Source organism: Schistocerca serialis, unplaced genomic scaffold (genome assembly GCF_023864345.2).
Source record: "Schistocerca serialis cubense isolate TAMUIC-IGC-003099 unplaced genomic scaffold, iqSchSeri2.2 HiC_scaffold_646, whole genome shotgun sequence".
NCBI lineage: Eukaryota > Metazoa > Arthropoda > Insecta > Orthoptera > Acrididae > Schistocerca > Schistocerca serialis.
This window is the reverse complement of record NW_026048240.1, coordinates 1-24,611: the sequence shown is the minus strand read 5'-3', so window position 1 is coordinate 24,611 and position 24,611 is coordinate 1. Positions and strand designations below refer to the sequence as shown.

General features: G+C 54.8%; 56 non-coding genes across 56 annotated transcripts; 45 read left to right on the top strand and 11 right to left on the bottom strand.

Moving 5' to 3' along the window:
- Positions 1-316: 316 nt before the first annotated feature.
- On the top strand, positions 317-387 carry Trnag-gcc (transfer RNA glycine (anticodon GCC)). The gene has a single exon. It is a non-coding gene; the product is annotated as a tRNA-Gly (tRNA).
- A 381-nt stretch (positions 388-768) lies between these two features.
- On the top strand, positions 769-841 carry Trnam-cau (transfer RNA methionine (anticodon CAU)). Its single transcript has one exon. It is a non-coding gene; the product is annotated as a tRNA-Met (tRNA).
- A 305-nt stretch (positions 842-1,146) lies between these two features.
- Positions 1,147-1,218, top strand: Trnae-uuc (transfer RNA glutamic acid (anticodon UUC)). Its single transcript has one exon. It is a non-coding gene; the product is annotated as a tRNA-Glu (tRNA).
- Positions 1,219-1,416: 198 nt separating this feature from the next.
- On the top strand, positions 1,417-1,490 carry Trnai-aau (transfer RNA isoleucine (anticodon AAU)). The gene has a single exon. It is a non-coding gene; the product is annotated as a tRNA-Ile (tRNA).
- A 610-nt stretch (positions 1,491-2,100) lies between these two features.
- On the bottom strand, positions 2,101-2,172 carry Trnag-ucc (transfer RNA glycine (anticodon UCC)). Its single transcript has one exon. It is a non-coding gene; the product is annotated as a tRNA-Gly (tRNA).
- Positions 2,173-2,514: 342 nt separating this feature from the next.
- Positions 2,515-2,585, top strand: Trnag-gcc (transfer RNA glycine (anticodon GCC)). Its single transcript has one exon. It is a non-coding gene; the product is annotated as a tRNA-Gly (tRNA).
- A 381-nt stretch (positions 2,586-2,966) lies between these two features.
- Positions 2,967-3,039, top strand: Trnam-cau (transfer RNA methionine (anticodon CAU)). Its single transcript has one exon. It is a non-coding gene; the product is annotated as a tRNA-Met (tRNA).
- A 305-nt stretch (positions 3,040-3,344) lies between these two features.
- Trnae-uuc (transfer RNA glutamic acid (anticodon UUC)) lies at positions 3,345-3,416 on the top strand. The gene has a single exon. It is a non-coding gene; the product is annotated as a tRNA-Glu (tRNA).
- Positions 3,417-3,614: 198 nt separating this feature from the next.
- Positions 3,615-3,688, top strand: Trnai-aau (transfer RNA isoleucine (anticodon AAU)). The gene has a single exon. It is a non-coding gene; the product is annotated as a tRNA-Ile (tRNA).
- Positions 3,689-4,298: 610 nt separating this feature from the next.
- Trnag-ucc (transfer RNA glycine (anticodon UCC)) lies at positions 4,299-4,370 on the bottom strand. The gene has a single exon. It is a non-coding gene; the product is annotated as a tRNA-Gly (tRNA).
- A 342-nt stretch (positions 4,371-4,712) lies between these two features.
- On the top strand, positions 4,713-4,783 carry Trnag-gcc (transfer RNA glycine (anticodon GCC)). The gene has a single exon. It is a non-coding gene; the product is annotated as a tRNA-Gly (tRNA).
- Positions 4,784-5,164: 381 nt separating this feature from the next.
- Positions 5,165-5,237, top strand: Trnam-cau (transfer RNA methionine (anticodon CAU)). Its single transcript has one exon. It is a non-coding gene; the product is annotated as a tRNA-Met (tRNA).
- A 305-nt stretch (positions 5,238-5,542) lies between these two features.
- On the top strand, positions 5,543-5,614 carry Trnae-uuc (transfer RNA glutamic acid (anticodon UUC)). Its single transcript has one exon. It is a non-coding gene; the product is annotated as a tRNA-Glu (tRNA).
- A 198-nt stretch (positions 5,615-5,812) lies between these two features.
- On the top strand, positions 5,813-5,886 carry Trnai-aau (transfer RNA isoleucine (anticodon AAU)). The gene has a single exon. It is a non-coding gene; the product is annotated as a tRNA-Ile (tRNA).
- A 610-nt stretch (positions 5,887-6,496) lies between these two features.
- Trnag-ucc (transfer RNA glycine (anticodon UCC)) lies at positions 6,497-6,568 on the bottom strand. The gene has a single exon. It is a non-coding gene; the product is annotated as a tRNA-Gly (tRNA).
- Positions 6,569-6,910: 342 nt separating this feature from the next.
- On the top strand, positions 6,911-6,981 carry Trnag-gcc (transfer RNA glycine (anticodon GCC)). Its single transcript has one exon. It is a non-coding gene; the product is annotated as a tRNA-Gly (tRNA).
- A 381-nt stretch (positions 6,982-7,362) lies between these two features.
- Positions 7,363-7,435, top strand: Trnam-cau (transfer RNA methionine (anticodon CAU)). Its single transcript has one exon. It is a non-coding gene; the product is annotated as a tRNA-Met (tRNA).
- A 305-nt stretch (positions 7,436-7,740) lies between these two features.
- On the top strand, positions 7,741-7,812 carry Trnae-uuc (transfer RNA glutamic acid (anticodon UUC)). Its single transcript has one exon. It is a non-coding gene; the product is annotated as a tRNA-Glu (tRNA).
- Positions 7,813-8,010: 198 nt separating this feature from the next.
- Positions 8,011-8,084, top strand: Trnai-aau (transfer RNA isoleucine (anticodon AAU)). Its single transcript has one exon. It is a non-coding gene; the product is annotated as a tRNA-Ile (tRNA).
- Positions 8,085-8,694: 610 nt separating this feature from the next.
- Trnag-ucc (transfer RNA glycine (anticodon UCC)) lies at positions 8,695-8,766 on the bottom strand. The gene has a single exon. It is a non-coding gene; the product is annotated as a tRNA-Gly (tRNA).
- Positions 8,767-9,108: 342 nt separating this feature from the next.
- On the top strand, positions 9,109-9,179 carry Trnag-gcc (transfer RNA glycine (anticodon GCC)). Its single transcript has one exon. It is a non-coding gene; the product is annotated as a tRNA-Gly (tRNA).
- Positions 9,180-9,560: 381 nt separating this feature from the next.
- Trnam-cau (transfer RNA methionine (anticodon CAU)) lies at positions 9,561-9,633 on the top strand. The gene has a single exon. It is a non-coding gene; the product is annotated as a tRNA-Met (tRNA).
- A 305-nt stretch (positions 9,634-9,938) lies between these two features.
- Positions 9,939-10,010, top strand: Trnae-uuc (transfer RNA glutamic acid (anticodon UUC)). Its single transcript has one exon. It is a non-coding gene; the product is annotated as a tRNA-Glu (tRNA).
- A 198-nt stretch (positions 10,011-10,208) lies between these two features.
- Trnai-aau (transfer RNA isoleucine (anticodon AAU)) lies at positions 10,209-10,282 on the top strand. The gene has a single exon. It is a non-coding gene; the product is annotated as a tRNA-Ile (tRNA).
- A 610-nt stretch (positions 10,283-10,892) lies between these two features.
- Trnag-ucc (transfer RNA glycine (anticodon UCC)) lies at positions 10,893-10,964 on the bottom strand. Its single transcript has one exon. It is a non-coding gene; the product is annotated as a tRNA-Gly (tRNA).
- A 342-nt stretch (positions 10,965-11,306) lies between these two features.
- Trnag-gcc (transfer RNA glycine (anticodon GCC)) lies at positions 11,307-11,377 on the top strand. Its single transcript has one exon. It is a non-coding gene; the product is annotated as a tRNA-Gly (tRNA).
- A 381-nt stretch (positions 11,378-11,758) lies between these two features.
- Trnam-cau (transfer RNA methionine (anticodon CAU)) lies at positions 11,759-11,831 on the top strand. Its single transcript has one exon. It is a non-coding gene; the product is annotated as a tRNA-Met (tRNA).
- Positions 11,832-12,136: 305 nt separating this feature from the next.
- On the top strand, positions 12,137-12,208 carry Trnae-uuc (transfer RNA glutamic acid (anticodon UUC)). Its single transcript has one exon. It is a non-coding gene; the product is annotated as a tRNA-Glu (tRNA).
- Positions 12,209-12,406: 198 nt separating this feature from the next.
- Trnai-aau (transfer RNA isoleucine (anticodon AAU)) lies at positions 12,407-12,480 on the top strand. Its single transcript has one exon. It is a non-coding gene; the product is annotated as a tRNA-Ile (tRNA).
- Positions 12,481-13,090: 610 nt separating this feature from the next.
- On the bottom strand, positions 13,091-13,162 carry Trnag-ucc (transfer RNA glycine (anticodon UCC)). Its single transcript has one exon. It is a non-coding gene; the product is annotated as a tRNA-Gly (tRNA).
- A 342-nt stretch (positions 13,163-13,504) lies between these two features.
- Trnag-gcc (transfer RNA glycine (anticodon GCC)) lies at positions 13,505-13,575 on the top strand. The gene has a single exon. It is a non-coding gene; the product is annotated as a tRNA-Gly (tRNA).
- Positions 13,576-13,956: 381 nt separating this feature from the next.
- Positions 13,957-14,029, top strand: Trnam-cau (transfer RNA methionine (anticodon CAU)). The gene has a single exon. It is a non-coding gene; the product is annotated as a tRNA-Met (tRNA).
- Positions 14,030-14,334: 305 nt separating this feature from the next.
- Trnae-uuc (transfer RNA glutamic acid (anticodon UUC)) lies at positions 14,335-14,406 on the top strand. Its single transcript has one exon. It is a non-coding gene; the product is annotated as a tRNA-Glu (tRNA).
- Positions 14,407-14,604: 198 nt separating this feature from the next.
- Positions 14,605-14,678, top strand: Trnai-aau (transfer RNA isoleucine (anticodon AAU)). Its single transcript has one exon. It is a non-coding gene; the product is annotated as a tRNA-Ile (tRNA).
- Positions 14,679-15,288: 610 nt separating this feature from the next.
- Trnag-ucc (transfer RNA glycine (anticodon UCC)) lies at positions 15,289-15,360 on the bottom strand. Its single transcript has one exon. It is a non-coding gene; the product is annotated as a tRNA-Gly (tRNA).
- Positions 15,361-15,702: 342 nt separating this feature from the next.
- Trnag-gcc (transfer RNA glycine (anticodon GCC)) lies at positions 15,703-15,773 on the top strand. The gene has a single exon. It is a non-coding gene; the product is annotated as a tRNA-Gly (tRNA).
- Positions 15,774-16,154: 381 nt separating this feature from the next.
- Positions 16,155-16,227, top strand: Trnam-cau (transfer RNA methionine (anticodon CAU)). Its single transcript has one exon. It is a non-coding gene; the product is annotated as a tRNA-Met (tRNA).
- A 305-nt stretch (positions 16,228-16,532) lies between these two features.
- On the top strand, positions 16,533-16,604 carry Trnae-uuc (transfer RNA glutamic acid (anticodon UUC)). The gene has a single exon. It is a non-coding gene; the product is annotated as a tRNA-Glu (tRNA).
- Positions 16,605-16,802: 198 nt separating this feature from the next.
- Positions 16,803-16,876, top strand: Trnai-aau (transfer RNA isoleucine (anticodon AAU)). Its single transcript has one exon. It is a non-coding gene; the product is annotated as a tRNA-Ile (tRNA).
- A 610-nt stretch (positions 16,877-17,486) lies between these two features.
- Positions 17,487-17,558, bottom strand: Trnag-ucc (transfer RNA glycine (anticodon UCC)). The gene has a single exon. It is a non-coding gene; the product is annotated as a tRNA-Gly (tRNA).
- Positions 17,559-17,900: 342 nt separating this feature from the next.
- Trnag-gcc (transfer RNA glycine (anticodon GCC)) lies at positions 17,901-17,971 on the top strand. The gene has a single exon. It is a non-coding gene; the product is annotated as a tRNA-Gly (tRNA).
- Positions 17,972-18,352: 381 nt separating this feature from the next.
- Positions 18,353-18,425, top strand: Trnam-cau (transfer RNA methionine (anticodon CAU)). Its single transcript has one exon. It is a non-coding gene; the product is annotated as a tRNA-Met (tRNA).
- Positions 18,426-18,730: 305 nt separating this feature from the next.
- On the top strand, positions 18,731-18,802 carry Trnae-uuc (transfer RNA glutamic acid (anticodon UUC)). The gene has a single exon. It is a non-coding gene; the product is annotated as a tRNA-Glu (tRNA).
- A 198-nt stretch (positions 18,803-19,000) lies between these two features.
- Trnai-aau (transfer RNA isoleucine (anticodon AAU)) lies at positions 19,001-19,074 on the top strand. The gene has a single exon. It is a non-coding gene; the product is annotated as a tRNA-Ile (tRNA).
- A 610-nt stretch (positions 19,075-19,684) lies between these two features.
- Positions 19,685-19,756, bottom strand: Trnag-ucc (transfer RNA glycine (anticodon UCC)). Its single transcript has one exon. It is a non-coding gene; the product is annotated as a tRNA-Gly (tRNA).
- Positions 19,757-20,098: 342 nt separating this feature from the next.
- Positions 20,099-20,169, top strand: Trnag-gcc (transfer RNA glycine (anticodon GCC)). Its single transcript has one exon. It is a non-coding gene; the product is annotated as a tRNA-Gly (tRNA).
- A 381-nt stretch (positions 20,170-20,550) lies between these two features.
- On the top strand, positions 20,551-20,623 carry Trnam-cau (transfer RNA methionine (anticodon CAU)). The gene has a single exon. It is a non-coding gene; the product is annotated as a tRNA-Met (tRNA).
- A 305-nt stretch (positions 20,624-20,928) lies between these two features.
- Positions 20,929-21,000, top strand: Trnae-uuc (transfer RNA glutamic acid (anticodon UUC)). The gene has a single exon. It is a non-coding gene; the product is annotated as a tRNA-Glu (tRNA).
- Positions 21,001-21,198: 198 nt separating this feature from the next.
- On the top strand, positions 21,199-21,272 carry Trnai-aau (transfer RNA isoleucine (anticodon AAU)). Its single transcript has one exon. It is a non-coding gene; the product is annotated as a tRNA-Ile (tRNA).
- A 610-nt stretch (positions 21,273-21,882) lies between these two features.
- Trnag-ucc (transfer RNA glycine (anticodon UCC)) lies at positions 21,883-21,954 on the bottom strand. The gene has a single exon. It is a non-coding gene; the product is annotated as a tRNA-Gly (tRNA).
- A 341-nt stretch (positions 21,955-22,295) lies between these two features.
- Trnag-gcc (transfer RNA glycine (anticodon GCC)) lies at positions 22,296-22,366 on the top strand. Its single transcript has one exon. It is a non-coding gene; the product is annotated as a tRNA-Gly (tRNA).
- Positions 22,367-22,747: 381 nt separating this feature from the next.
- Trnam-cau (transfer RNA methionine (anticodon CAU)) lies at positions 22,748-22,820 on the top strand. Its single transcript has one exon. It is a non-coding gene; the product is annotated as a tRNA-Met (tRNA).
- A 305-nt stretch (positions 22,821-23,125) lies between these two features.
- Positions 23,126-23,197, top strand: Trnae-uuc (transfer RNA glutamic acid (anticodon UUC)). The gene has a single exon. It is a non-coding gene; the product is annotated as a tRNA-Glu (tRNA).
- Positions 23,198-23,395: 198 nt separating this feature from the next.
- On the top strand, positions 23,396-23,469 carry Trnai-aau (transfer RNA isoleucine (anticodon AAU)). The gene has a single exon. It is a non-coding gene; the product is annotated as a tRNA-Ile (tRNA).
- Positions 23,470-24,078: 609 nt separating this feature from the next.
- Positions 24,079-24,150, bottom strand: Trnag-ucc (transfer RNA glycine (anticodon UCC)). The gene has a single exon. It is a non-coding gene; the product is annotated as a tRNA-Gly (tRNA).
- A 342-nt stretch (positions 24,151-24,492) lies between these two features.
- Positions 24,493-24,563, top strand: Trnag-gcc (transfer RNA glycine (anticodon GCC)). Its single transcript has one exon. It is a non-coding gene; the product is annotated as a tRNA-Gly (tRNA).
- Positions 24,564-24,611: the final 48 nt, after the last annotated feature.

Here is a 24,611-nt window from a genome sequence, read left to right as displayed (position 1 = left end):
GTGTCGGCTTCCCGCCAGTCGGCAGCGGCCGAAGGTGATCGTACCTGGCAGGCGCATTTCGAGGCAGGCTAGGGGAGCACATCCAGACGCATTCGGACAGCGTATCCGCGCACATTTCGCATCCTTTGGCAAGAGTTGGGCGCCGGCGACGCAAGAGTACGCAGAGGACCGCGTTCTGGCGGCATTTTTAAGCAGTGCAGTGCAGGATTCAGCGTCTGCAGCATCTTTCCCACAGAATGCTACGGCGCTTGACGGCAGTCCCACTTTCCCTTGAGACATCTGCTCGGGAAGCAGCGTCAAGTTACCGCTGGCCCCAGCATCGGTGGTTCAGTGGTAGAATGCTCGCCTGCCACGCGGGCGGCCCGGGTTCGATTCCCGGCCGATGCATCATTTTGCTTTTCCCGCGATGATGCTGCCGCGTGGCTTGAGCGCTTGAGATGCACGATCCACAAGAATGTGTAGCTGGATTTCCCTTGAGAAGGACCGAGAACGCAGCACTCGCGGGTCCCCACTAGGACGCTCGCATCATGTTCTACAGACTAGCGTCGGCCTGGCCTCACAAGTTGCTGGGTCCGGGTGCCTCCGAGGCTCTGAACTTTAACGACAAGGAGTGCTGCCTATCGTTGCAACAGCTGCAGCAGCACCGCAATCAACTGGGCCGGCAGTGCACGTGTAGCAACAGAACACGTTATCCAGGAAGTACAGTGTCTCTACGTCTAATATTGGGTACGGTATTTACCCAGTTTCCAGGACAAGCGGTGCACCCGTGCCTCGGTAGCGCAGTAGGCAGCGCGTAAGTCTCATAATCTTAAGGTCGTGAGTTCGATCCTCACCCGGGGCATTTAACTTTCTGTGACTGATGGTGGTGCTGTTGCTAGGGCGCCAACGTATTTCTTGTTTGTTATCCACAACGTTTCAACGCTTCAGCGGGAAAATGTTTACTTCCTGTTATTGCTACTTACAGCTTCCCTTTTCCTCTTCTCCCAGCAGAGCATGAAGCCAAAAGCATTGCTCTGCGACGTTTGAGGTGCGCGCCTTGCCAGTCAGTATGTGCAAAGATGCTCGCAAAGAGAGAGGGGCGCCGACGCGGCACTCGACACGAAATGCGACAAGCGACCGTACGAACGGTCGAACGAAACGTCCACATCCGGTGTGGTCTAGTGGCTAGGATACCTGGCTTTCACCCAGGAGGCCCGGGTTCGATTCCCGGTACCGGAACGGAATTTTTTCCACACGAATCGTGGCAAGTTTGAGCTGTCCGAGCAGCCGTTTGCCGTCCTGCTCGCAATATAGCTACTGTTTCGTGACCGTCAGCAGAATATAGACTAGGGAAGCAGACACACGACGACCATAGAAATGGTGTATGGCTTCATGCCACCTGTTTCCAGCGTAGGGCTGAGCAACTGCATCTGCCGAGGCCCGTTAGCTCAGTTGGTTAGAGCGTCGTGCTAATAACGCGAAGGTCGTGGGTTCGATCCCCCCACGGGCCACTACTCTTTTACTACTACGAAAAGGCAGCGCCGATTTCAGCTGGCGAGTGTGATGACCAAAAGATCATCACCCTGCGTGGAAGTTGACAGAGGATCCGAACCCGACTCGTCGGGAAGCGCTACAGCATTCACTCGGCAATGGCCATAATATCTTGAATACACTGGTTCTCAACCGATAAAGAGAAAATGAAAGAAAATGTCCGATTGCCGATGCGTAACAACTTTGGCCCTTGTCAGTACTTGGGCGGGTGAGCGCATGGGAACACAGGGCACTATTTGCACTTTTACTTCCTATTTTTGTTTCTCCTTTGTTTTCGGAGCTACAGCCCGATTCGGTCAGGGAGACGCCACCGTGAAATGAAGGGGGCGTGCTGTGTGTCCATCGCCTCGCCTCTCCTTACCTCTCTCAGTCGTTTCTCGTGCTTGTCGTTTTGATAAAGGCCGATTTGAGAGCGTCAGCTCTCGCGTCAGCTGAGCAAAGTCGAGACAAGTCGAGACACGAGACAAGTCGAGACACACTAAGGGCTGGTATGCAGCGAGTAAGAGCGCGAAAAAACAATAATTTAAGAGCGCGTGGCAAAAGTACTCATACGCGAAATTAAAAGCCTGCTGCGGTGGCCGGGAATCGAACCCGGATCAACTGCTTGGAAGGCAACTATGCTGACCATTACACCACCACCGCACAAGCGAGCGCCGCGCGTCCGCGCTGTGTCGGCTTCCCGCCAGTCGGCAGCGGCCGAAGGTGATCGTACCTGGCAGGCGCATTTCGAGGCAGGCTAGGGGAGCACATCCAGACGCATTCGGACAGCGTATCCGCGCACATTTCGCATCCTTTGGCAAGAGTTGGGCGCCGGCGACGCAAGAGTACGCAGAGGACCGCGTTCTGGCGGCATTTTTAAGCAGTGCAGTGCAGGATTCAGCGTCTGCAGCATCTTTCCCACAGAATGCTACGGCGCTTGACGGCAGTCCCACTTTCCCTTGAGACATCTGCTCGGGAAGCAGCGTCAAGTTACCGCTGGCCCCAGCATCGGTGGTTCAGTGGTAGAATGCTCGCCTGCCACGCGGGCGGCCCGGGTTCGATTCCCGGCCGATGCATCATTTTGCTTTTCCCGCGATGATGCTGCCGCGTGGCTTGAGCGCTTGAGATGCACGATCCACAAGAATGTGTAGCTGGATTTCCCTTGAGAAGGACCGAGAACGCAGCACTCGCGGGTCCCCACTAGGACGCTCGCATCATGTTCTACAGACTAGCGTCGGCCTGGCCTCACAAGTTGCTGGGTCCGGGTGCCTCCGAGGCTCTGAACTTTAACGACAAGGAGTGCTGCCTATCGTTGCAACAGCTGCAGCAGCACCGCAATCAACTGGGCCGGCAGTGCACGTGTAGCAACAGAACACGTTATCCAGGAAGTACAGTGTCTCTACGTCTAATATTGGGTACGGTATTTACCCAGTTTCCAGGACAAGCGGTGCACCCGTGCCTCGGTAGCGCAGTAGGCAGCGCGTAAGTCTCATAATCTTAAGGTCGTGAGTTCGATCCTCACCCGGGGCATTTAACTTTCTGTGACTGATGGTGGTGCTGTTGCTAGGGCGCCAACGTATTTCTTGTTTGTTATCCACAACGTTTCAACGCTTCAGCGGGAAAATGTTTACTTCCTGTTATTGCTACTTACAGCTTCCCTTTTCCTCTTCTCCCAGCAGAGCATGAAGCCAAAAGCATTGCTCTGCGACGTTTGAGGTGCGCGCCTTGCCAGTCAGTATGTGCAAAGATGCTCGCAAAGAGAGAGGGGCGCCGACGCGGCACTCGACACGAAATGCGACAAGCGACCGTACGAACGGTCGAACGAAACGTCCACATCCGGTGTGGTCTAGTGGCTAGGATACCTGGCTTTCACCCAGGAGGCCCGGGTTCGATTCCCGGTACCGGAACGGAATTTTTTCCACACGAATCGTGGCAAGTTTGAGCTGTCCGAGCAGCCGTTTGCCGTCCTGCTCGCAATATAGCTACTGTTTCGTGACCGTCAGCAGAATATAGACTAGGGAAGCAGACACACGACGACCATAGAAATGGTGTATGGCTTCATGCCACCTGTTTCCAGCGTAGGGCTGAGCAACTGCATCTGCCGAGGCCCGTTAGCTCAGTTGGTTAGAGCGTCGTGCTAATAACGCGAAGGTCGTGGGTTCGATCCCCCCACGGGCCACTACTCTTTTACTACTACGAAAAGGCAGCGCCGATTTCAGCTGGCGAGTGTGATGACCAAAAGATCATCACCCTGCGTGGAAGTTGACAGAGGATCCGAACCCGACTCGTCGGGAAGCGCTACAGCATTCACTCGGCAATGGCCATAATATCTTGAATACACTGGTTCTCAACCGATAAAGAGAAAATGAAAGAAAATGTCCGATTGCCGATGCGTAACAACTTTGGCCCTTGTCAGTACTTGGGCGGGTGAGCGCATGGGAACACAGGGCACTATTTGCACTTTTACTTCCTATTTTTGTTTCTCCTTTGTTTTCGGAGCTACAGCCCGATTCGGTCAGGGAGACGCCACCGTGAAATGAAGGGGGCGTGCTGTGTGTCCATCGCCTCGCCTCTCCTTACCTCTCTCAGTCGTTTCTCGTGCTTGTCGTTTTGATAAAGGCCGATTTGAGAGCGTCAGCTCTCGCGTCAGCTGAGCAAAGTCGAGACAAGTCGAGACACGAGACAAGTCGAGACACACTAAGGGCTGGTATGCAGCGAGTAAGAGCGCGAAAAAACAATAATTTAAGAGCGCGTGGCAAAAGTACTCATACGCGAAATTAAAAGCCTGCTGCGGTGGCCGGGAATCGAACCCGGATCAACTGCTTGGAAGGCAACTATGCTGACCATTACACCACCACCGCACAAGCGAGCGCCGCGCGTCCGCGCTGTGTCGGCTTCCCGCCAGTCGGCAGCGGCCGAAGGTGATCGTACCTGGCAGGCGCATTTCGAGGCAGGCTAGGGGAGCACATCCAGACGCATTCGGACAGCGTATCCGCGCACATTTCGCATCCTTTGGCAAGAGTTGGGCGCCGTCGACGCAAGAGTACGCAGAGGACCGCGTTCTGGCGGCATTTTTAAGCAGTGCAGTGCAGGATTCAGCGTCTGCAGCATCTTTCCCACAGAATGCTACGGCGCTTGACGGCAGTCCCACTTTCCCTTGAGACATCTGCTCGGGAAGCAGCGTCAAGTTACCGCTGGCCCCAGCATCGGTGGTTCAGTGGTAGAATGCTCGCCTGCCACGCGGGCGGCCCGGGTTCGATTCCCGGCCGATGCATCATTTCGCTTTTCCCGCGATGATGATGCCGCGTGGCTTGAGCGCTTGAGATGCACGATCCACAAGAATGTGTAGCTGGATTTCCCTTGAGAAGGACCGAGAACGCAGCACTCGCGGGTCCCCACTAGGACGCTCGCATCATGTTCTACAGACTAGCGTCGGCCTGGCCTCACAAGTTGCTGGGTCCGGGTGCCTCCGAGGCTCTGAACTTTAACGACAAGGAGTGCTGCCTATCGTTGCAACAGCTGCAGCAGCACCGCAATCAACTGGGCCGGCAGTGCACGTGTAGCAACAGAACACGTTATCCAGGAAGTACAGTGTCTCTACGTCTAATATTGGGTACGGTATTTACCCAGTTTCCAGGACAAGCGGTGCACCCGTGCCTCGGTAGCGCAGTAGGCAGCGCGTAAGTCTCATAATCTTAAGGTCGTGAGTTCGATCCTCACCCGGGGCATTTAACTTTCTGTGACTGATGGTGGTGCTGTTGCTAGGGCGCCAACGTATTTCTTGTTTGTTATCCACAACGTTTCAACGCTTCAGCGGGAAAATGTTTACTTCCTGTTATTGCTACTTACAGCTTCCCTTTTCCTCTTCTCCCAGCAGAGCATGAAGCCAAAAGCATTGCTCTGCGACGTTTGAGGTGCGCGCCTTGCCAGTCAGTATGTGCAAAGATGCTCGCAAAGAGAGAGGGGCGCCGACGCGGCACTCGACACGAAATGCGACAAGCGACCGTACGAACGGTCGAACGAAACGTCCACATCCGGTGTGGTCTAGTGGCTAGGATACCTGGCTTTCACCCAGGAGGCCCGGGTTCGATTCCCGGTACCGGAACGGAATTTTTTCCACACGAATCGTGGCAAGTTTGAGCTGTCCGAGCAGCCGTTTGCCGTCCTGCTCGCAATATAGCTACTGTTTCGTGACCGTCAGCAGAATATAGACTAGGGAAGCAGACACACGACGACCATAGAAATGGTGTATGGCTTCATGCCACCTGTTTCCAGCGTAGGGCTGAGCAACTGCATCTGCCGAGGCCCGTTAGCTCAGTTGGTTAGAGCGTCGTGCTAATAACGCGAAGGTCGTGGGTTCGATCCCCCCACGGGCCACTACTCTTTTACTACTACGAAAAGGCAGCGCCGATTTCAGCTGGCGAGTGTGATGACCAAAAGATCATCACCCTGCGTGGAAGTTGACAGAGGATCCGAACCCGACTCGTCGGGAAGCGCTACAGCATTCACTCGGCAATGGCCATAATATCTTGAATACACTGGTTCTCAACCGATAAAGAGAAAATGAAAGAAAATGTCCGATTGCCGATGCGTAACAACTTTGGCCCTTGTCAGTACTTGGGCGGGTGAGCGCATGGGAACACAGGGCACTATTTGCACTTTTACTTCCTATTTTTGTTTCTCCTTTGTTTTCGGAGCTACAGCCCGATTCGGTCAGGGAGACGCCACCGTGAAATGAAGGGGGCGTGCTGTGTGTCCATCGCCTCGCCTCTCCTTACCTCTCTCAGTCGTTTCTCGTGCTTGTCGTTTTGATAAAGGCCGATTTGAGAGCGTCAGCTCTCGCGTCAGCTGAGCAAAGTCGAGACAAGTCGAGACACGAGACAAGTCGAGACACACTAAGGGCTGGTATGCAGCGAGTAAGAGCGCGAAAAAACAATAATTTAAGAGCGCGTGGCAAAAGTACTCATACGCGAAATTAAAAGCCTGCTGCGGTGGCCGGGAATCGAACCCGGATCAACTGCTTGGAAGGCAACTATGCTGACCATTACACCACCACCGCACAAGCGAGCGCCGCGCGTCCGCGCTGTGTCGGCTTCCCGCCAGTCGGCAGCGGCCGAAGGTGATCGTACCTGGCAGGCGCATTTCGAGGCAGGCTAGGGGAGCACATCCAGACGCATTCGGACAGCGTATCCGCGCACATTTCGCATCCTTTGGCAAGAGTTGGGCGCCGTCGACGCAAGAGTACGCAGAGGACCGCGTTCTGGCGGCATTTTTAAGCAGTGCAGTGCAGGATTCAGCGTCTGCAGCATCTTTCCCACAGAATGCTACGGCGCTTGACGGCAGTCCCACTTTCCCTTGAGACATCTGCTCGGGAAGCAGCGTCAAGTTACCGCTGGCCCCAGCATCGGTGGTTCAGTGGTAGAATGCTCGCCTGCCACGCGGGCGGCCCGGGTTCGATTCCCGGCCGATGCATCATTTCGCTTTTCCCGCGATGATGCTGCCGCGTGGCTTGAGCGCTTGAGATGCACGATCCACAAGAATGTGTAGCTGGATTTCCCTTGAGAAGGACCGAGAACGCAGCACTCGCGGGTCCCCACTAGGACGCTCGCATCATGTTCTACAGACTAGCGTCGGCCTGGCCTCACAAGTTGCTGGGTCCGGGTGCCTCCGAGGCTCTGAACTTTAACGACAAGGAGTGCTGCCTATCGTTGCAACAGCTGCAGCAGCACCGCAATCAACTGGGCCGGCAGTGCACGTGTAGCAACAGAACACGTTATCCAGGAAGTACAGTGTCTCTACGTCTAATATTGGGTACGGTATTTACCCAGTTTCCAGGACAAGCGGTGCACCCGTGCCTCGGTAGCGCAGTAGGCAGCGCGTAAGTCTCATAATCTTAAGGTCGTGAGTTCGATCCTCACCCGGGGCATTTAACTTTCTGTGACTGATGGTGGTGCTGTTGCTAGGGCGCCAACGTATTTCTTGTTTGTTATCCACAACGTTTCAACGCTTCAGCGGGAAAATGTTTACTTCCTGTTATTGCTACTTACAGCTTCCCTTTTCCTCTTCTCCCAGCAGAGCATGAAGCCAAAAGCATTGCTCTGCGACGTTTGAGGTGCGCGCCTTGCCAGTCAGTATGTGCAAAGATGCTCGCAAAGAGAGAGGGGCGCCGACGCGGCACTCGACACGAAATGCGACAAGCGACCGTACGAACGGTCGAACGAAACGTCCACATCCGGTGTGGTCTAGTGGCTAGGATACCTGGCTTTCACCCAGGAGGCCCGGGTTCGATTCCCGGTACCGGAACGGAATTTTTTCCACACGAATCGTGGCAAGTTTGAGCTGTCCGAGCAGCCGTTTGCCGTCCTGCTCGCAATATAGCTACTGTTTCGTGACCGTCAGCAGAATATAGACTAGGGAAGCAGACACACGACGACCATAGAAATGGTGTATGGCTTCATGCCACCTGTTTCCAGCGTAGGGCTGAGCAACTGCATCTGCCGAGGCCCGTTAGCTCAGTTGGTTAGAGCGTCGTGCTAATAACGCGAAGGTCGTGGGTTCGATCCCCCCACGGGCCACTACTCTTTTACTACTACGAAAAGGCAGCGCCGATTTCAGCTGGCGAGTGTGATGACCAAAAGATCATCACCCTGCGTGGAAGTTGACAGAGGATCCGAACCCGACTCGTCGGGAAGCGCTACAGCATTCACTCGGCAATGGCCATAATATCTTGAATACACTGGTTCTCAACCGATAAAGAGAAAATGAAAGAAAATGTCCGATTGCCGATGCGTAACAACTTTGGCCCTTGTCAGTACTTGGGCGGGTGAGCGCATGGGAACACAGGGCACTATTTGCACTTTTACTTCCTATTTTTGTTTCTCCTTTGTTTTCGGAGCTACAGCCCGATTCGGTCAGGGAGACGCCACCGTGAAATGAAGGGGGCGTGCTGTGTGTCCATCGCCTCGCCTCTCCTTACCTCTCTCAGTCGTTTCTCGTGCTTGTCGTTTTGATAAAGGCCGATTTGAGAGCGTCAGCTCTCGCGTCAGCTGAGCAAAGTCGAGACAAGTCGAGACACGAGACAAGTCGAGACACACTAAGGGCTGGTATGCAGCGAGTAAGAGCGCGAAAAAACAATAATTTAAGAGCGCGTGGCAAAAGTACTCATACGCGAAATTAAAAGCCTGCTGCGGTGGCCGGGAATCGAACCCGGATCAACTGCTTGGAAGGCAACTATGCTGACCATTACACCACCACCGCACAAGCGAGCGCCGCGCGTCCGCGCTGTGTCGGCTTCCCGCCAGTCGGCAGCGGCCGAAGGTGATCGTACCTGGCAGGCGCATTTCGAGGCAGGCTAGGGGAGCACATCCAGACGCATTCGGACAGCGTATCCGCGCACATTTCGCATCCTTTGGCAAGAGTTGGGCGCCGTCGACGCAAGAGTACGCAGAGGACCGCGTTCTGGCGGCATTTTTAAGCAGTGCAGTGCAGGATTCAGCGTCTGCAGCATCTTTCCCACAGAATGCTACGGCGCTTGACGGCAGTCCCACTTTCCCTTGAGACATCTGCTCGGGAAGCAGCGTCAAGTTACCGCTGGCCCCAGCATCGGTGGTTCAGTGGTAGAATGCTCGCCTGCCACGCGGGCGGCCCGGGTTCGATTCCCGGCCGATGCATCATTTCGCTTTTCCCGCGATGATGCTGCCGCGTGGCTTGAGCGCTTGAGATGCACGATCCACAAGAATGTGTAGCTGGATTTCCCTTGAGAAGGACCGAGAACGCAGCACTCGCGGGTCCCCACTAGGACGCTCGCATCATGTTCTACAGACTAGCGTCGGCCTGGCCTCACAAGTTGCTGGGTCCGGGTGCCTCCGAGGCTCTGAACTTTAACGACAAGGAGTGCTGCCTATCGTTGCAACAGCTGCAGCAGCACCGCAATCAACTGGGCCGGCAGTGCACGTGTAGCAACAGAACACGTTATCCAGGAAGTACAGTGTCTCTACGTCTAATATTGGGTACGGTATTTACCCAGTTTCCAGGACAAGCGGTGCACCCGTGCCTCGGTAGCGCAGTAGGCAGCGCGTAAGTCTCATAATCTTAAGGTCGTGAGTTCGATCCTCACCCGGGGCATTTAACTTTCTGTGACTGATGGTGGTGCTGTTGCTAGGGCGCCAACGTATTTCTTGTTTGTTATCCACAACGTTTCAACGCTTCAGCGGGAAAATGTTTACTTCCTGTTATTGCTACTTACAGCTTCCCTTTTCCTCTTCTCCCAGCAGAGCATGAAGCCAAAAGCATTGCTCTGCGACGTTTGAGGTGCGCGCCTTGCCAGTCAGTATGTGCAAAGATGCTCGCAAAGAGAGAGGGGCGCCGACGCGGCACTCGACACGAAATGCGACAAGCGACCGTACGAACGGTCGAACGAAACGTCCACATCCGGTGTGGTCTAGTGGCTAGGATACCTGGCTTTCACCCAGGAGGCCCGGGTTCGATTCCCGGTACCGGAACGGAATTTTTTCCACACGAATCGTGGCAAGTTTGAGCTGTCCGAGCAGCCGTTTGCCGTCCTGCTCGCAATATAGCTACTGTTTCGTGACCGTCAGCAGAATATAGACTAGGGAAGCAGACACACGACGACCATAGAAATGGTGTATGGCTTCATGCCACCTGTTTCCAGCGTAGGGCTGAGCAACTGCATCTGCCGAGGCCCGTTAGCTCAGTTGGTTAGAGCGTCGTGCTAATAACGCGAAGGTCGTGGGTTCGATCCCCCCACGGGCCACTACTCTTTTACTACTACGAAAAGGCAGCGCCGATTTCAGCTGGCGAGTGTGATGACCAAAAGATCATCACCCTGCGTGGAAGTTGACAGAGGATCCGAACCCGACTCGTCGGGAAGCGCTACAGCATTCACTCGGCAATGGCCATAATATCTTGAATACACTGGTTCTCAACCGATAAAGAGAAAATGAAAGAAAATGTCCGATTGCCGATGCGTAACAACTTTGGCCCTTGTCAGTACTTGGGCGGGTGAGCGCATGGGAACACAGGGCACTATTTGCACTTTTACTTCCTATTTTTGTTTCTCCTTTGTTTTCGGAGCTACAGCCCGATTCGGTCAGGGAGACGCCACCGTGAAATGAAGGGGGCGTGCTGTGTGTCCATCGCCTCGCCTCTCCTTACCTCTCTCAGTCGTTTCTCGTGCTTGTCGTTTTGATAAAGGCCGATTTGAGAGCGTCAGCTCTCGCGTCAGCTGAGCAAAGTCGAGACAAGTCGAGACACGAGACAAGTCGAGACACACTAAGGGCTGGTATGCAGCGAGTAAGAGCGCGAAAAAACAATAATTTAAGAGCGCGTGGCAAAAGTACTCATACGCGAAATTAAAAGCCTGCTGCGGTGGCCGGGAATCGAACCCGGATCAACTGCTTGGAAGGCAACTATGCTGACCATTACACCACCACCACACAAGCGAGCGCCGCGCGTCCGCGCTGTGTCGGCTTCCCGCCAGTCGGCAGCGGCCGAAGGTGATCGTACCTGGCAGGCGCATTTCGAGGCAGGCTAGGGGAGCACATCCAGACGCATTCGGACAGCGTATCCGCGCACATTTCGCATCCTTTGGCAAGAGTTGGGCGCCGGCGACGCAAGAGTACGCAGAGGACCGCGTTCTGGCGGCATTTTTAAGCAGTGCAGTGCAGGATTCAGCGTCTGCAGCATCTTTCCCACAGAATGCTACGGCGCTTGACGGCAGTCCCACTTTCCCTTGAGACATCTGCTCGGGAAGCAGCGTCAAGTTACCGCTGGCCCCAGCATCGGTGGTTCAGTGGTAGAATGCTCGCCTGCCACGCGGGCGGCCCGGGTTCGATTCCCGGCCGATGCATCATTTCGCTTTTCCCGCGATGATGCTGCCGCGTGGCTTGAGCGCTTGAGATGCACGATCCACAAGAATGTGTAGCTGGATTTCCCTTGAGAAGGACCGAGAACGCAGCACTCGCGGGTCCCCACTAGGACGCTCGCATCATGTTCTACAGACTAGCGTCGGCCTGGCCTCACAAGTTGCTGGGTCCGGGTGCCTCCGAGGCTCTGAACTTTAACGACAAGGAGTGCTGCCTATCGTTGCAACAGCTGCAGCAGCACCGCAATCAACTGGGCCGGCAGTGCACGTGTAGCAACAGAACACGTTATCCAGGAAGTACAGTGTCTCTACGTCTAATATTGGGTACGGTATTTACCCAGTTTCCAGGACAAGCGGTGCACCCGTGCCTCGGTAGCGCAGTAGGCAGCGCGTAAGTCTCATAATCTTAAGGTCGTGAGTTCGATCCTCACCCGGGGCATTTAACTTTCTGTGACTGATGGTGGTGCTGTTGCTAGGGCGCCAACGTATTTCTTGTTTGTTATCCACAACGTTTCAACGCTTCAGCGGGAAAATGTTTACTTCCTGTTATTGCTACTTACAGCTTCCCTTTTCCTCTTCTCCCAGCAGAGCATGAAGCCAAAAGCATTGCTCTGCGACGTTTGAGGTGCGCGCCTTGCCAGTCAGTATGTGCAAAGATGCTCGCAAAGAGAGAGGGGCGCCGACGCGGCACTCGACACGAAATGCGACAAGCGACCGTACGAACGGTCGAACGAAACGTCCACATCCGGTGTGGTCTAGTGGCTAGGATACCTGGCTTTCACCCAGGAGGCCCGGGTTCGATTCCCGGTACCGGAACGGAATTTTTTCCACACGAATCGTGGCAAGTTTGAGCTGTCCGAGCAGCCGTTTGCCGTCCTGCTCGCAATATAGCTACTGTTTCGTGACCGTCAGCAGAATATAGACTAGGGAAGCAGACACACGACGACCATAGAAATGGTGTATGGCTTCATGCCACCTGTTTCCAGCGTAGGGCTGAGCAACTGCATCTGCCGAGGCCCGTTAGCTCAGTTGGTTAGAGCGTCGTGCTAATAACGCGAAGGTCGTGGGTTCGATCCCCCCACGGGCCACTACTCTTTTACTACTACGAAAAGGCAGCGCCGATTTCAGCTGGCGAGTGTGATGACCAAAAGATCATCACCCTGCGTGGAAGTTGACAGAGGATCCGAACCCGACTCGTCGGGAAGCGCTACAGCATTCACTCGGCAATGGCCATAATATCTTGAATACACTGGTTCTCAACCGATAAAGAGAAAATGAAAGAAAATGTCCGATTGCCGATGCGTAACAACTTTGGCCCTTGTCAGTACTTGGGCGGGTGAGCGCATGGGAACACAGGGCACTATTTGCACTTTTACTTCCTATTTTTGTTTCTCCTTTGTTTTCGGAGCTACAGCCCGATTCGGTCAGGGAGACGCCACCGTGAAATGAAGGGGGCGTGCTGTGTGTCCATCGCCTCGCCTCTCCTTACCTCTCTCAGTCGTTTCTCGTGCTTGTCGTTTTGATAAAGGCCGATTTGAGAGCGTCAGCTCTCGCGTCAGCTGAGCAAAGTCGAGACAAGTCGAGACACGAGACAAGTCGAGACACACTAAGGGCTGGTATGCAGCGAGTAAGAGCGCGAAAAAACAATAATTTAAGAGCGCGTGGCAAAAGTACTCATACGCGAAATTAAAAGCCTGCTGCGGTGGCCGGGAATCGAACCCGGATCAACTGCTTGGAAGGCAACTATGCTGACCATTACACCACCACCGCACAAGCGAGCGCCGCGCGTCCGCGCTGTGTCGGCTTCCCGCCAGTCGGCAGCGGCCGAAGGTGATCGTACCTGGCAGGCGCATTTCGAGGCAGGCTAGGGGAGCACATCCAGACGCATTCGGACAGCGTATCCGCGCACATTTCGCATCCTTTGGCAAGAGTTGGGCGCCGGCGACGCAAGAGTACGCAGAGGACCGCGTTCTGGCGGCATTTTTAAGCAGTGCAGTGCAGGATTCAGCGTCTGCAGCATCTTTCCCACAGAATGCTACGGCGCTTGACGGCAGTCCCACTTTCCCTTGAGACATCTGCTCGGGAAGCAGCGTCAAGTTACCGCTGGCCCCAGCATCGGTGGTTCAGTGGTAGAATGCTCGCCTGCCACGCGGGCGGCCCGGGTTCGATTCCCGGCCGATGCATCATTTCGCTTTTCCCGCGATGATGCTGCCGCGTGGCTTGAGCGCTTGAGATGCACGATCCACAAGAATGTGTAGCTGGATTTCCCTTGAGAAGGACCGAGAACGCAGCACTCGCGGGTCCCCACTAGGACGCTCGCATCATGTTCTACAGACTAGCGTCGGCCTGGCCTCACAAGTTGCTGGGTCCGGGTGCCTCCGAGGCTCTGAACTTTAACGACAAGGAGTGCTGCCTATCGTTGCAACAGCTGCAGCAGCACCGCAATCAACTGGGCCGGCAGTGCACGTGTAGCAACAGAACACGTTATCCAGGAAGTACAGTGTCTCTACGTCTAATATTGGGTACGGTATTTACCCAGTTTCCAGGACAAGCGGTGCACCCGTGCCTCGGTAGCGCAGTAGGCAGCGCGTAAGTCTCATAATCTTAAGGTCGTGAGTTCGATCCTCACCCGGGGCATTTAACTTTCTGTGACTGATGGTGGTGCTGTTGCTAGGGCGCCAACGTATTTCTTGTTTGTTATCCACAACGTTTCAACGCTTCAGCGGGAAAATGTTTACTTCCTGTTATTGCTACTTACAGCTTCCCTTTTCCTCTTCTCCCAGCAGAGCATGAAGCCAAAAGCATTGCTCTGCGACGTTTGAGGTGCGCGCCTTGCCAGTCAGTATGTGCAAAGATGCTCGCAAAGAGAGAGGGGCGCCGACGCGGCACTCGACACGAAATGCGACAAGCGACCGTACGAACGGTCGAACGAAACGTCCACATCCGGTGTGGTCTAGTGGCTAGGATACCTGGCTTTCACCCAGGAGGCCCGGGTTCGATTCCCGGTACCGGAACGGAATTTTTTCCACACGAATCGTGGCAAGTTTGAGCTGTCCGAGCAGCCGTTTGCCGTCCTGCTCGCAATATAGCTACTGTTTCGTGACCGTCAGCAGAATATAGACTAGGGAAGCAGACACACGACGACCATAGAAATGGTGTATGGCTTCATGCCACCTGTTTCCAGCGTAGGGCTGAGCAACTGCATCTGCCGAGGCCCGTTAGCTCAGTTGGTTAGAGCGTCGTGCTAATAACGCGAAGGTCGTGGGTTCGATCCCCCCACGGGCCACTACTCTTTTACTACTACGAAAAGGCAGCGCCGATTTCAGCTGGCGAGTGTGATGACCAAAAGATCATCACCCTGCGTGGAAGTTGACAGAGGATCCGAACCCGACTCGTCGGGAAGCGCTACAGCATTCACTCGGCAATGGCCATAATATCTTGAATACACTGGTTCTCAACCGATAAAGAGAAAATGAAAGAAAATGTCCGATTGCCGATGCGTAACAACTTTGGCCCTTGTCAGTACTTGGGCGGGTGAGCGCATGGGAACACAGGGCACTATTTGCACTTTTACTTCCTATTTTTGTTTCTCCTTTGTTTTCGGAGCTACAGCCCGATTCGGTCAGGGAGACGCCACCGTGAAATGAAGGGGGCGTGCTGTGTGTCCATCGCCTCGCCTCTCCTTACCTCTCTCAGTCGTTTCTCGTGCTTGTCGTTTTGATAAAGGCCGATTTGAGAGCGTCAGCTCTCGCGTCAGCTGAGCAAAGTCGAGACAAGTCGAGACACGAGACAAGTCGAGACACACTAAGGGCTGGTATGCAGCGAGTAAGAGCGCGAAAAAACAATAATTTAAGAGCGCGTGGCAAAAGTACTCATACGCGAAATTAAAAGCCTGCTGCGGTGGCCGGGAATCGAACCCGGATCAACTGCTTGGAAGGCAACTATGCTGACCATTACACCACCACCGCACAAGCGAGCGCCGCGCGTCCGCGCTGTGTCGGCTTCCCGCCAGTCGGCAGCGGCCGAAGGTGATCGTACCTGGCAGGCGCATTTCGAGGCAGGCTAGGGGAGCACATCCAGACGCATTCGGACAGCGTATCCGCGCACATTTCGCATCCTTTGGCAAGAGTTGGGCGCCGGCGACGCAAGAGTACGCAGAGGACCGCGTTCTGGCGGCATTTTTAAGCAGTGCAGTGCAGGATTCAGCGTCTGCAGCATCTTTCCCACAGAATGCTACGGCGCTTGACGGCAGTCCCACTTTCCCTTGAGACATCTGCTCGGGAAGCAGCGTCAAGTTACCGCTGGCCCCAGCATCGGTGGTTCAGTGGTAGAATGCTCGCCTGCCACGCGGGCGGCCCGGGTTCGATTCCCGGCCGATGCATCATTTCGCTTTTCCCGCGATGATGCTGCCGCGTGGCTTGAGCGCTTGAGATGCACGATCCACAAGAATGTGTAGCTGGATTTCCCTTGAGAAGGACCGAGAACGCAGCACTCGCGGGTCCCCACTAGGACGCTCGCATCATGTTCTACAGACTAGCGTCGGCCTGGCCTCACAAGTTGCTGGGTCCGGGTGCCTCCGAGGCTCTGAACTTTAACGACAAGGAGTGCTGCCTATCGTTGCAACAGCTGCAGCAGCACCGCAATCAACTGGGCCGGCAGTGCACGTGTAGCAACAGAACACGTTATCCAGGAAGTACAGTGTCTCTACGTCTAATATTGGGTACGGTATTTACCCAGTTTCCAGGACAAGCGGTGCACCCGTGCCTCGGTAGCGCAGTAGGCAGCGCGTAAGTCTCATAATCTTAAGGTCGTGAGTTCGATCCTCACCCGGGGCATTTAACTTTCTGTGACTGATGGTGGTGCTGTTGCTAGGGCGCCAACGTATTTCTTGTTTGTTATCCACAACGTTTCAACGCTTCAGCGGGAAAATGTTTACTTCCTGTTATTGCTACTTACAGCTTCCCTTTTCCTCTTCTCCCAGCAGAGCATGAAGCCAAAAGCATTGCTCTGCGACGTTTGAGGTGCGCGCCTTGCCAGTCAGTATGTGCAAAGATGCTCGCAAAGAGAGAGGGGCGCCGACGCGGCACTCGACACGAAATGCGACAAGCGACCGTACGAACGGTCGAACGAAACGTCCACATCCGGTGTGGTCTAGTGGCTAGGATACCTGGCTTTCACCCAGGAGGCCCGGGTTCGATTCCCGGTACCGGAACGGAATTTTTTCCACACGAATCGTGGCAAGTTTGAGCTGTCCGAGCAGCCGTTTGCCGTCCTGCTCGCAATATAGCTACTGTTTCGTGACCGTCAGCAGAATATAGACTAGGGAAGCAGACACACGACGACCATAGAAATGGTGTATGGCTTCATGCCACCTGTTTCCAGCGTAGGGCTGAGCAACTGCATCTGCCGAGGCCCGTTAGCTCAGTTGGTTAGAGCGTCGTGCTAATAACGCGAAGGTCGTGGGTTCGATCCCCCCACGGGCCACTACTCTTTTACTACTACGAAAAGGCAGCGCCGATTTCAGCTGGCGAGTGTGATGACCAAAAGATCATCACCCTGCGTGGAAGTTGACAGAGGATCCGAACCCGACTCGTCGGGAAGCGCTACAGCATTCACTCGGCAATGGCCATAATATCTTGAATACACTGGTTCTCAACCGATAAAGAGAAAATGAAAGAAAATGTCCGATTGCCGATGCGTAACAACTTTGGCCCTTGTCAGTACTTGGGCGGGTGAGCGCATGGGAACACAGGGCACTATTTGCACTTTTACTTCCTATTTTTGTTTCTCCTTTGTTTTCGGAGCTACAGCCCGATTCGGTCAGGGAGACGCCACCGTGAAATGAAGGGGGCGTGCTGTGTGTCCATCGCCTCGCCTCTCCTTACCTCTCTCAGTCGTTTCTCGTGCTTGTCGTTTTGATAAAGGCCGATTTGAGAGCGTCAGCTCTCGCGTCAGCTGAGCAAAGTCGAGACAAGTCGAGACACGAGACAAGTCGAGACACACTAAGGGCTGGTATGCAGCGAGTAAGAGCGCGAAAAAACAATAATTTAAGAGCGCGTGGCAAAAGTACTCATACGCGAAATTAAAAGCCTGCTGCGGTGGCCGGGAATCGAACCCGGATCAACTGCTTGGAAGGCAACTATGCTGACCATTACACCACCACCGCACAAGCGAGCGCCGCGCGTCCGCGCTGTGTCGGCTTCCCGCCAGTCGGCAGCGGCCGAAGGTGATCGTACCTGGCAGGCGCATTTCGAGGCAGGCTAGGGGAGCACATCCAGACGCATTCGGACAGCGTATCCGCGCACATTTCGCATCCTTTGGCAAGAGTTGGGCGCCGGCGACGCAAGAGTACGCAGAGGACCGCGTTCTGGCGGCATTTTTAAGCAGTGCAGTGCAGGATTCAGCGTCTGCAGCATCTTTCCCACAGAATGCTACGGCGCTTGACGGCAGTCCCACTTTCCCTTGAGACATCTGCTCGGGAAGCAGCGTCAAGTTACCGCTGGCCCCAGCATCGGTGGTTCAGTGGTAGAATGCTCGCCTGCCACGCGGGCGGCCCGGGTTCGATTCCCGGCCGATGCATCATTTCGCTTTTCCCGCGATGATGCTGCCGCGTGGCTTGAGCGCTTGAGATGCACGATCCACAAGAATGTGTAGCTGGATTTCCCTTGAGAAGGACCGAGAACGCAGCACTCGCGGGTCCCCACTAGGACGCTCGCATCATGTTCTACAGACTAGCGTCGGCCTGGCCTCACAAGTTGCTGGGTCCGGGTGCCTCCGAGGCTCTGAACTTTAACGACAAGGAGTGCTGCCTATCGTTGCAACAGCTGCAGCAGCACCGCAATCAACTGGGCCGGCAGTGCACGTGTAGCAACAGAACACGTTATCCAGGAAGTACAGTGTCTCTACGTCTAATATTGGGTACGGTATTTACCCAGTTTCCAGGACAAGCGGTGCACCCGTGCCTCGGTAGCGCAGTAGGCAGCGCGTAAGTCTCATAATCTTAAGGTCGTGAGTTCGATCCTCACCCGGGGCATTTAACTTTCTGTGACTGATGGTGGTGCTGTTGCTAGGGCGCCAACGTATTTCTTGTTTGTTATCCACAACGTTTCAACGCTTCAGCGGGAAAATGTTTACTTCCTGTTATTGCTACTTACAGCTTCCCTTTTCCTCTTCTCCCAGCAGAGCATGAAGCCAAAAGCATTGCTCTGCGACGTTTGAGGTGCGCGCCTTGCCAGTCAGTATGTGCAAAGATGCTCGCAAAGAGAGAGGGGCGCCGACGCGGCACTCGACACGAAATGCGACAAGCGACCGTACGAACGGTCGAACGAAACGTCCACATCCGGTGTGGTCTAGTGGCTAGGATACCTGGCTTTCACCCAGGAGGCCCGGGTTCGATTCCCGGTACCGGAACGGAATTTTTTCCACACGAATCGTGGCAAGTTTGAGCTGTCCGAGCAGCCGTTTGCCGTCCTGCTCGCAATATAGCTACTGTTTCGTGACCGTCAGCAGAATATAGACTAGGGAAGCAGACACACGACGACCATAGAAATGGTGTATGGCTTCATGCCACCTGTTTCCAGCGTAGGGCTGAGCAACTGCATCTGCCGAGGCCCGTTAGCTCAGTTGGTTAGAGCGTCGTGCTAATAACGCGAAGGTCGTGGGTTCGATCCCCCCACGGGCCACTACTCTTTTACTACTACGAAAAGGCAGCGCCGATTTCAGCTGGCGAGTGTGATGACCAAAAGATCATCACCCTGCGTGGAAGTTGACAGAGGATCCGAACCCGACTCGTCGGGAAGCGCTACAGCATTCACTCGGCAATGGCCATAATATCTTGAATACACTGGTTCTCAACCGATAAAGAGAAAATGAAAGAAAATGTCCGATTGCCGATGCGTAACAACTTTGGCCCTTGTCAGTACTTGGGCGGGTGAGCGCATGGGAACACAGGGCACTATTTGCACTTTTACTTCCTATTTTTGTTTCTCCTTTGTTTTCGGAGCTACAGCCCGATTCGGTCAGGGAGACGCCACCGTGAAATGAAGGGGGCGTGCTGTGTGTCCATCGCCTCGCCTCTCCTTACCTCTCTCAGTCGTTTCTCGTGCTTGTCGTTTTGATAAAGGCCGATTTGAGAGCGTCAGCTCTCGCGTCAGCTGAGCAAAGTCGAGACAAGTCGAGACACGAGACAAGTCGAGACACACTAAGGGCTGGTATGCAGCGAGTAAGAGCGCGAAAAAACAATAATTTAAGAGCGCGTGGCAAAAGTACTCATACGCGAAATTAAAAGCCTGCTGCGGTGGCCGGGAATCGAACCCGGATCAACTGCTTGGAAGGCAACTATGCTGACCATTACACCACCACCGCACAAGCGAGCGCCGCGCGTCCGCGCTGTGTCGGCTTCCCGCCAGTCGGCAGCGGCCGAAGGTGATCGTACCTGGCAGGCGCATTTCGAGGCAGGCTAGGGGAGCACATCCAGACGCATTCGGACAGCGTATCCGCGCACATTTCGCATCCTTTGGCAAGAGTTGGGCGCCGGCGACGCAAGAGTACGCAGAGGACCGCGTTCTGGCGGCATTTTTAAGCAGTGCAGTGCAGGATTCAGCGTCTGCAGCATCTTTCCCACAGAATGCTACGGCGCTTGACGGCAGTCCCACTTTCCCTTGAGACATCTGCTCGGGAAGCAGCGTCAAGTTACCGCTGGCCCCAGCATCGGTGGTTCAGTGGTAGAATGCTCGCCTGCCACGCGGGCGGCCCGGGTTCGATTCCCGGCCGATGCATCATTTCGCTTTTCCCGCGATGATGCTGCCGCGTGGCTTGAGCGCTTGAGATGCACGATCCACAAGAATGTGTAGCTGGATTTCCCTTGAGAAGGACCGAGAACGCAGCACTCGCGGGTCCCCACTAGGACGCTCGCATCATGTTCTACAGACTAGCGTCGGCCTGGCCTCACAAGTTGCTGGGTCCGGGTGCCTCCGAGGCTCTGAACTTTAACGACAAGGAGTGCTGCCTATCGTTGCAACAGCTGCAGCAGCACCGCAATCAACTGGGCCGGCAGTGCACGTGTAGCAACAGAACACGTTATCCAGGAAGTACAGTGTCTCTACGTCTAATATTGGGTACGGTATTTACCCAGTTTCCAGGACAAGCGGTGCACCCGTGCCTCGGTAGCGCAGTAGGCAGCGCGTAAGTCTCATAATCTTAAGGTCGTGAGTTCGATCCTCACCCGGGGCATTTAACTTTCTGTGACTGATGGTGGTGCTGTTGCTAGGGCGCCAACGTATTTCTTGTTTGTTATCCACAACGTTTCAACGCTTCAGCGGGAAAATGTTTACTTCCTGTTATTGCTACTTACAGCTTCCCTTTTCCTCTTCTCCCAGCAGAGCATGAAGCCAAAAGCATTGCTCTGCGACGTTTGAGGTGCGCGCCTTGCCAGTCAGTATGTGCAAAGATGCTCGCAAAGAGAGAGGGGCGCCGACGCGGCACTCGACACGAAATGCGACAAGCGACCGTACGAACGGTCGAACGAAACGTCCACATCCGGTGTGGTCTAGTGGCTAGGATACCTGGCTTTCACCCAGGAGGCCCGGGTTCGATTCCCGGTACCGGAACGGAATTTTTTCCACACGAATCGTGGCAAGTTTGAGCTGTCCGAGCAGCCGTTTGCCGTCCTGCTCGCAATATAGCTACTGTTTCGTGACCGTCAGCAGAATATAGACTAGGGAAGCAGACACACGACGACCATAGAAATGGTGTATGGCTTCATGCCACCTGTTTCCAGCGTAGGGCTGAGCAACTGCATCTGCCGAGGCCCGTTAGCTCAGTTGGTTAGAGCGTCGTGCTAATAACGCGAAGGTCGTGGGTTCGATCCCCCCACGGGCCACTACTCTTTTACTACTACGAAAAGGCAGCGCCGATTTCAGCTGGCGAGTGTGATGACCAAAAGATCATCACCCTGCGTGGAAGTTGACAGAGGATCCGAACCCGACTCGTCGGGAAGCGCTACAGCATTCACTCGGCAATGGCCATAATATCTTGAATACACTGGTTCTCAACCGATAAAGAGAAAATGAAAGAAAATGTCCGATTGCCGATGCGTAACAACTTTGGCCCTTGTCAGTACTTGGGCGGGTGAGCGCATGGGAACACAGGGCACTATTTGCACTTTTACTTCCTATTTTTGTTTCTCCTTTGTTTTCGGAGCTACAGCCCGATTCGGTCAGGGAGACGCCACCGTGAAATGAAGGGGGCGTGCTGTGTGTCCATCGCCTCGCCTCTCCTTACCTCTCTCAGTCGTTTCTCGTGCTTGTCGTTTTGATAAAGGCCGATTTGAGAGCGTCAGCTCTCGCGTCAGCTGAGCAAAGTCGAGACAAGTCGAGACACGAGACAAGTCGAGACACACTAAGGGCTGGTATGCAGCGAGTAAGAGCGCGAAAAAACAATAATTTAAGAGCGCGTGGCAAAAGTACTCATACGCGAAATTAAAAGCCTGCTGCGGTGGCCGGGAATCGAACCCGGATCAACTGCTTGGAAGGCAACTATGCTGACCATTACACCACCACCGCACAAGCGAGCGCCGCGCGTCCGCGCTGTGTCGGCTTCCCGCCAGTCGGCAGCGGCCGAAGGTGATCGTACCTGGCAGGCGCATTTCGAGGCAGGCTAGGGGAGCACATCCAGACGCATTCGGACAGCGTATCCGCGCACATTTCGCATCCTTTGGCAAGAGTTGGGCGCCGGCGACGCAAGAGTACGCAGAGGACCGCGTTCTGGCGGCATTTTTAAGCAGTGCAGTGCAGGATTCAGCGTCTGCAGCATCTTTCCCACAGAATGCTACGGCGCTTGACGCAGTCCCACTTTCCCTTGAGACATCTGCTCGGGAAGCAGCGTCAAGTTACCGCTGGCCCCAGCATCGGTGGTTCAGTGGTAGAATGCTCGCCTGCCACGCGGGCGGCCCGGGTTCGATTCCCGGCCGATGCATCATTTCGCTTTTCCCGCGATGATGCTGCCGCGTGGCTTGAGCGCTTGAGATGCACGATCCACAAGAATGTGTAGCTGGATTTCCCTTGAGAAGGACCGAGAACGCAGCACTCGCGGGTCCCCACTAGGACGCTCGCATCATGTTCTACAGACTAGCGTCGGCCTGGCCTCACAAGTTGCTGGGTCCGGGTGCCTCCGAGGCTCTGAACTTTAACGACAAGGAGTGCTGCCTATCGTTGCAACAGCTGCAGCAGCACCGCAATCAACTGGGCCGGCAGTGCACGTGTAGCAACAGAACACGTTATCCAGGAAGTACAGTGTCTCTACGTCTAATATTGGGTACGGTATTTACCCAGTTTCCAGGACAAGCGGTGCACCCGTGCCTCGGTAGCGCAGTAGGCAGCGCGTAAGTCTCATAATCTTAAGGTCGTGAGTTCGATCCTCACCCGGGGCATTTAACTTTCTGTGACTGATGGTGGTGCTGTTGCTAGGGCGCCAACGTATTTCTTGTTTGTTATCCACAACGTTTCAACGCTTCAGCGGGAAAATGTTTACTTCCTGTTATTGCTACTTACAGCTTCCCTTTTCCTCTTCTCCCAGCAGAGCATGAAGCCAAAAGCATTGCTCTGCGACGTTTGAGGTGCGCGCCTTGCCAGTCAGTATGTGCAAAGATGCTCGCAAAGAGAGAGGGGCGCCGACGCGGCACTCGACACGAAATGCGACAAGCGACCGTACGAACGGTCGAACGAAACGTCCACATCCGGTGTGGTCTAGTGGCTAGGATACCTGGCTTTCACCCAGGAGGCCCGGGTTCGATTCCCGGTACCGGAACGGAATTTTTTCCACACGAATCGTGGCAAGTTTGAGCTGTCCGAGCAGCCGTTTGCCGTCCTGCTCGCAATATAGCTACTGTTTCGTGACCGTCAGCAGAATATAGACTAGGGAAGCAGACACACGACGACCATAGAAATGGTGTATGGCTTCATGCCACCTGTTTCCAGCGTAGGGCTGAGCAACTGCATCTGCCGAGGCCCGTTAGCTCAGTTGGTTAGAGCGTCGTGCTAATAACGCGAAGGTCGTGGGTTCGATCCCCCCACGGGCCACTACTCTTTTACTACTACGAAAAGGCAGCGCCGATTTCAGCTGGCGAGTGTGATGACCAAAAGATCATCACCCTGCGTGGAAGTTGACAGAGGATCCGAACCCGACTCGTCGGAAGCGCTACAGCATTCACTCGGCAATGGCCATAATATCTTGAATACACTGGTTCTCAACCGATAAAGAGAAATGAAAGAAAATGTCCGATTGCCGATGCGTAACAACTTTGGCCCTTGTCAGTACTTGGGCGGGTGAGCGCATGGGAACACAGGGCACTATTTGCACTTTTACTTCCTATTTTTGTTTCTCCTTTGTTTTCGGAGCTACAGCCCGATTCGGTCAGGGAGACGCCACCGTGAAATGAAGGGGGGCGTGCTGTGTGTCCATCGCCTCGCCTCTCCTTACCTCTCTCAGTCGTTTCTCGTGCTTGTCGTTTTGATAAAGGCCGATTTGAGAGCGTCAGCTCTCGCGTCAGCTGAGCAAAGTCGAGACAAGTCGAGACACGAGACAAGTCGAGACACACTAAGGGCTGGTATGCAGCGAGTAAGAGCGCGAAAAAACAATAATTTAAGAGCGCGTGGCAAAAGTACTCATACGCGAAATTAAAAGCCTGCTGCGGTGGCCGGGAATCGAACCCGGATCAACTGCTTGGAAGGCAACTATGCTGACCATTACACCACCACCGCACAAGCGAGCGCCGCGCGTCCGCGCTGTGTCGGCTTCCCGCCAGTCGGCAGCGGCCGAAGGTGATCGTACCTGGCAGGCGCATTTCGAGGCAGGCTAGGGGAGCACATCCAGACGCATTCGGACAGCGTATCCGCGCACATTTCGCATCCTTTGGCAAGAGTTGGGCGCCGGCGACGCAAGAGTACGCAGAGGACCGCGTTCTGGCGGCATTTTTAAGCAGTGCAGTGCAGGATTCAGCGTCTGCAGCATCTTTCCCACAGAATGCTACGGCGCTTGACGGCAGTCCCACTTTCCCTTGAGACATCTGCTCGGGAAGCAGCGTCAAGTTACCGCTGGCCCCAGCATCGGTGGTTCAGTGGTAGAATGCTCGCCTGCCACGCGGGCGGCCCGGGTTCGATTCCCGGCCGATGCATCATTTCGCTTTTCCCGCGATGATGCTGCCGCGTGGCTTGAGCGCTTG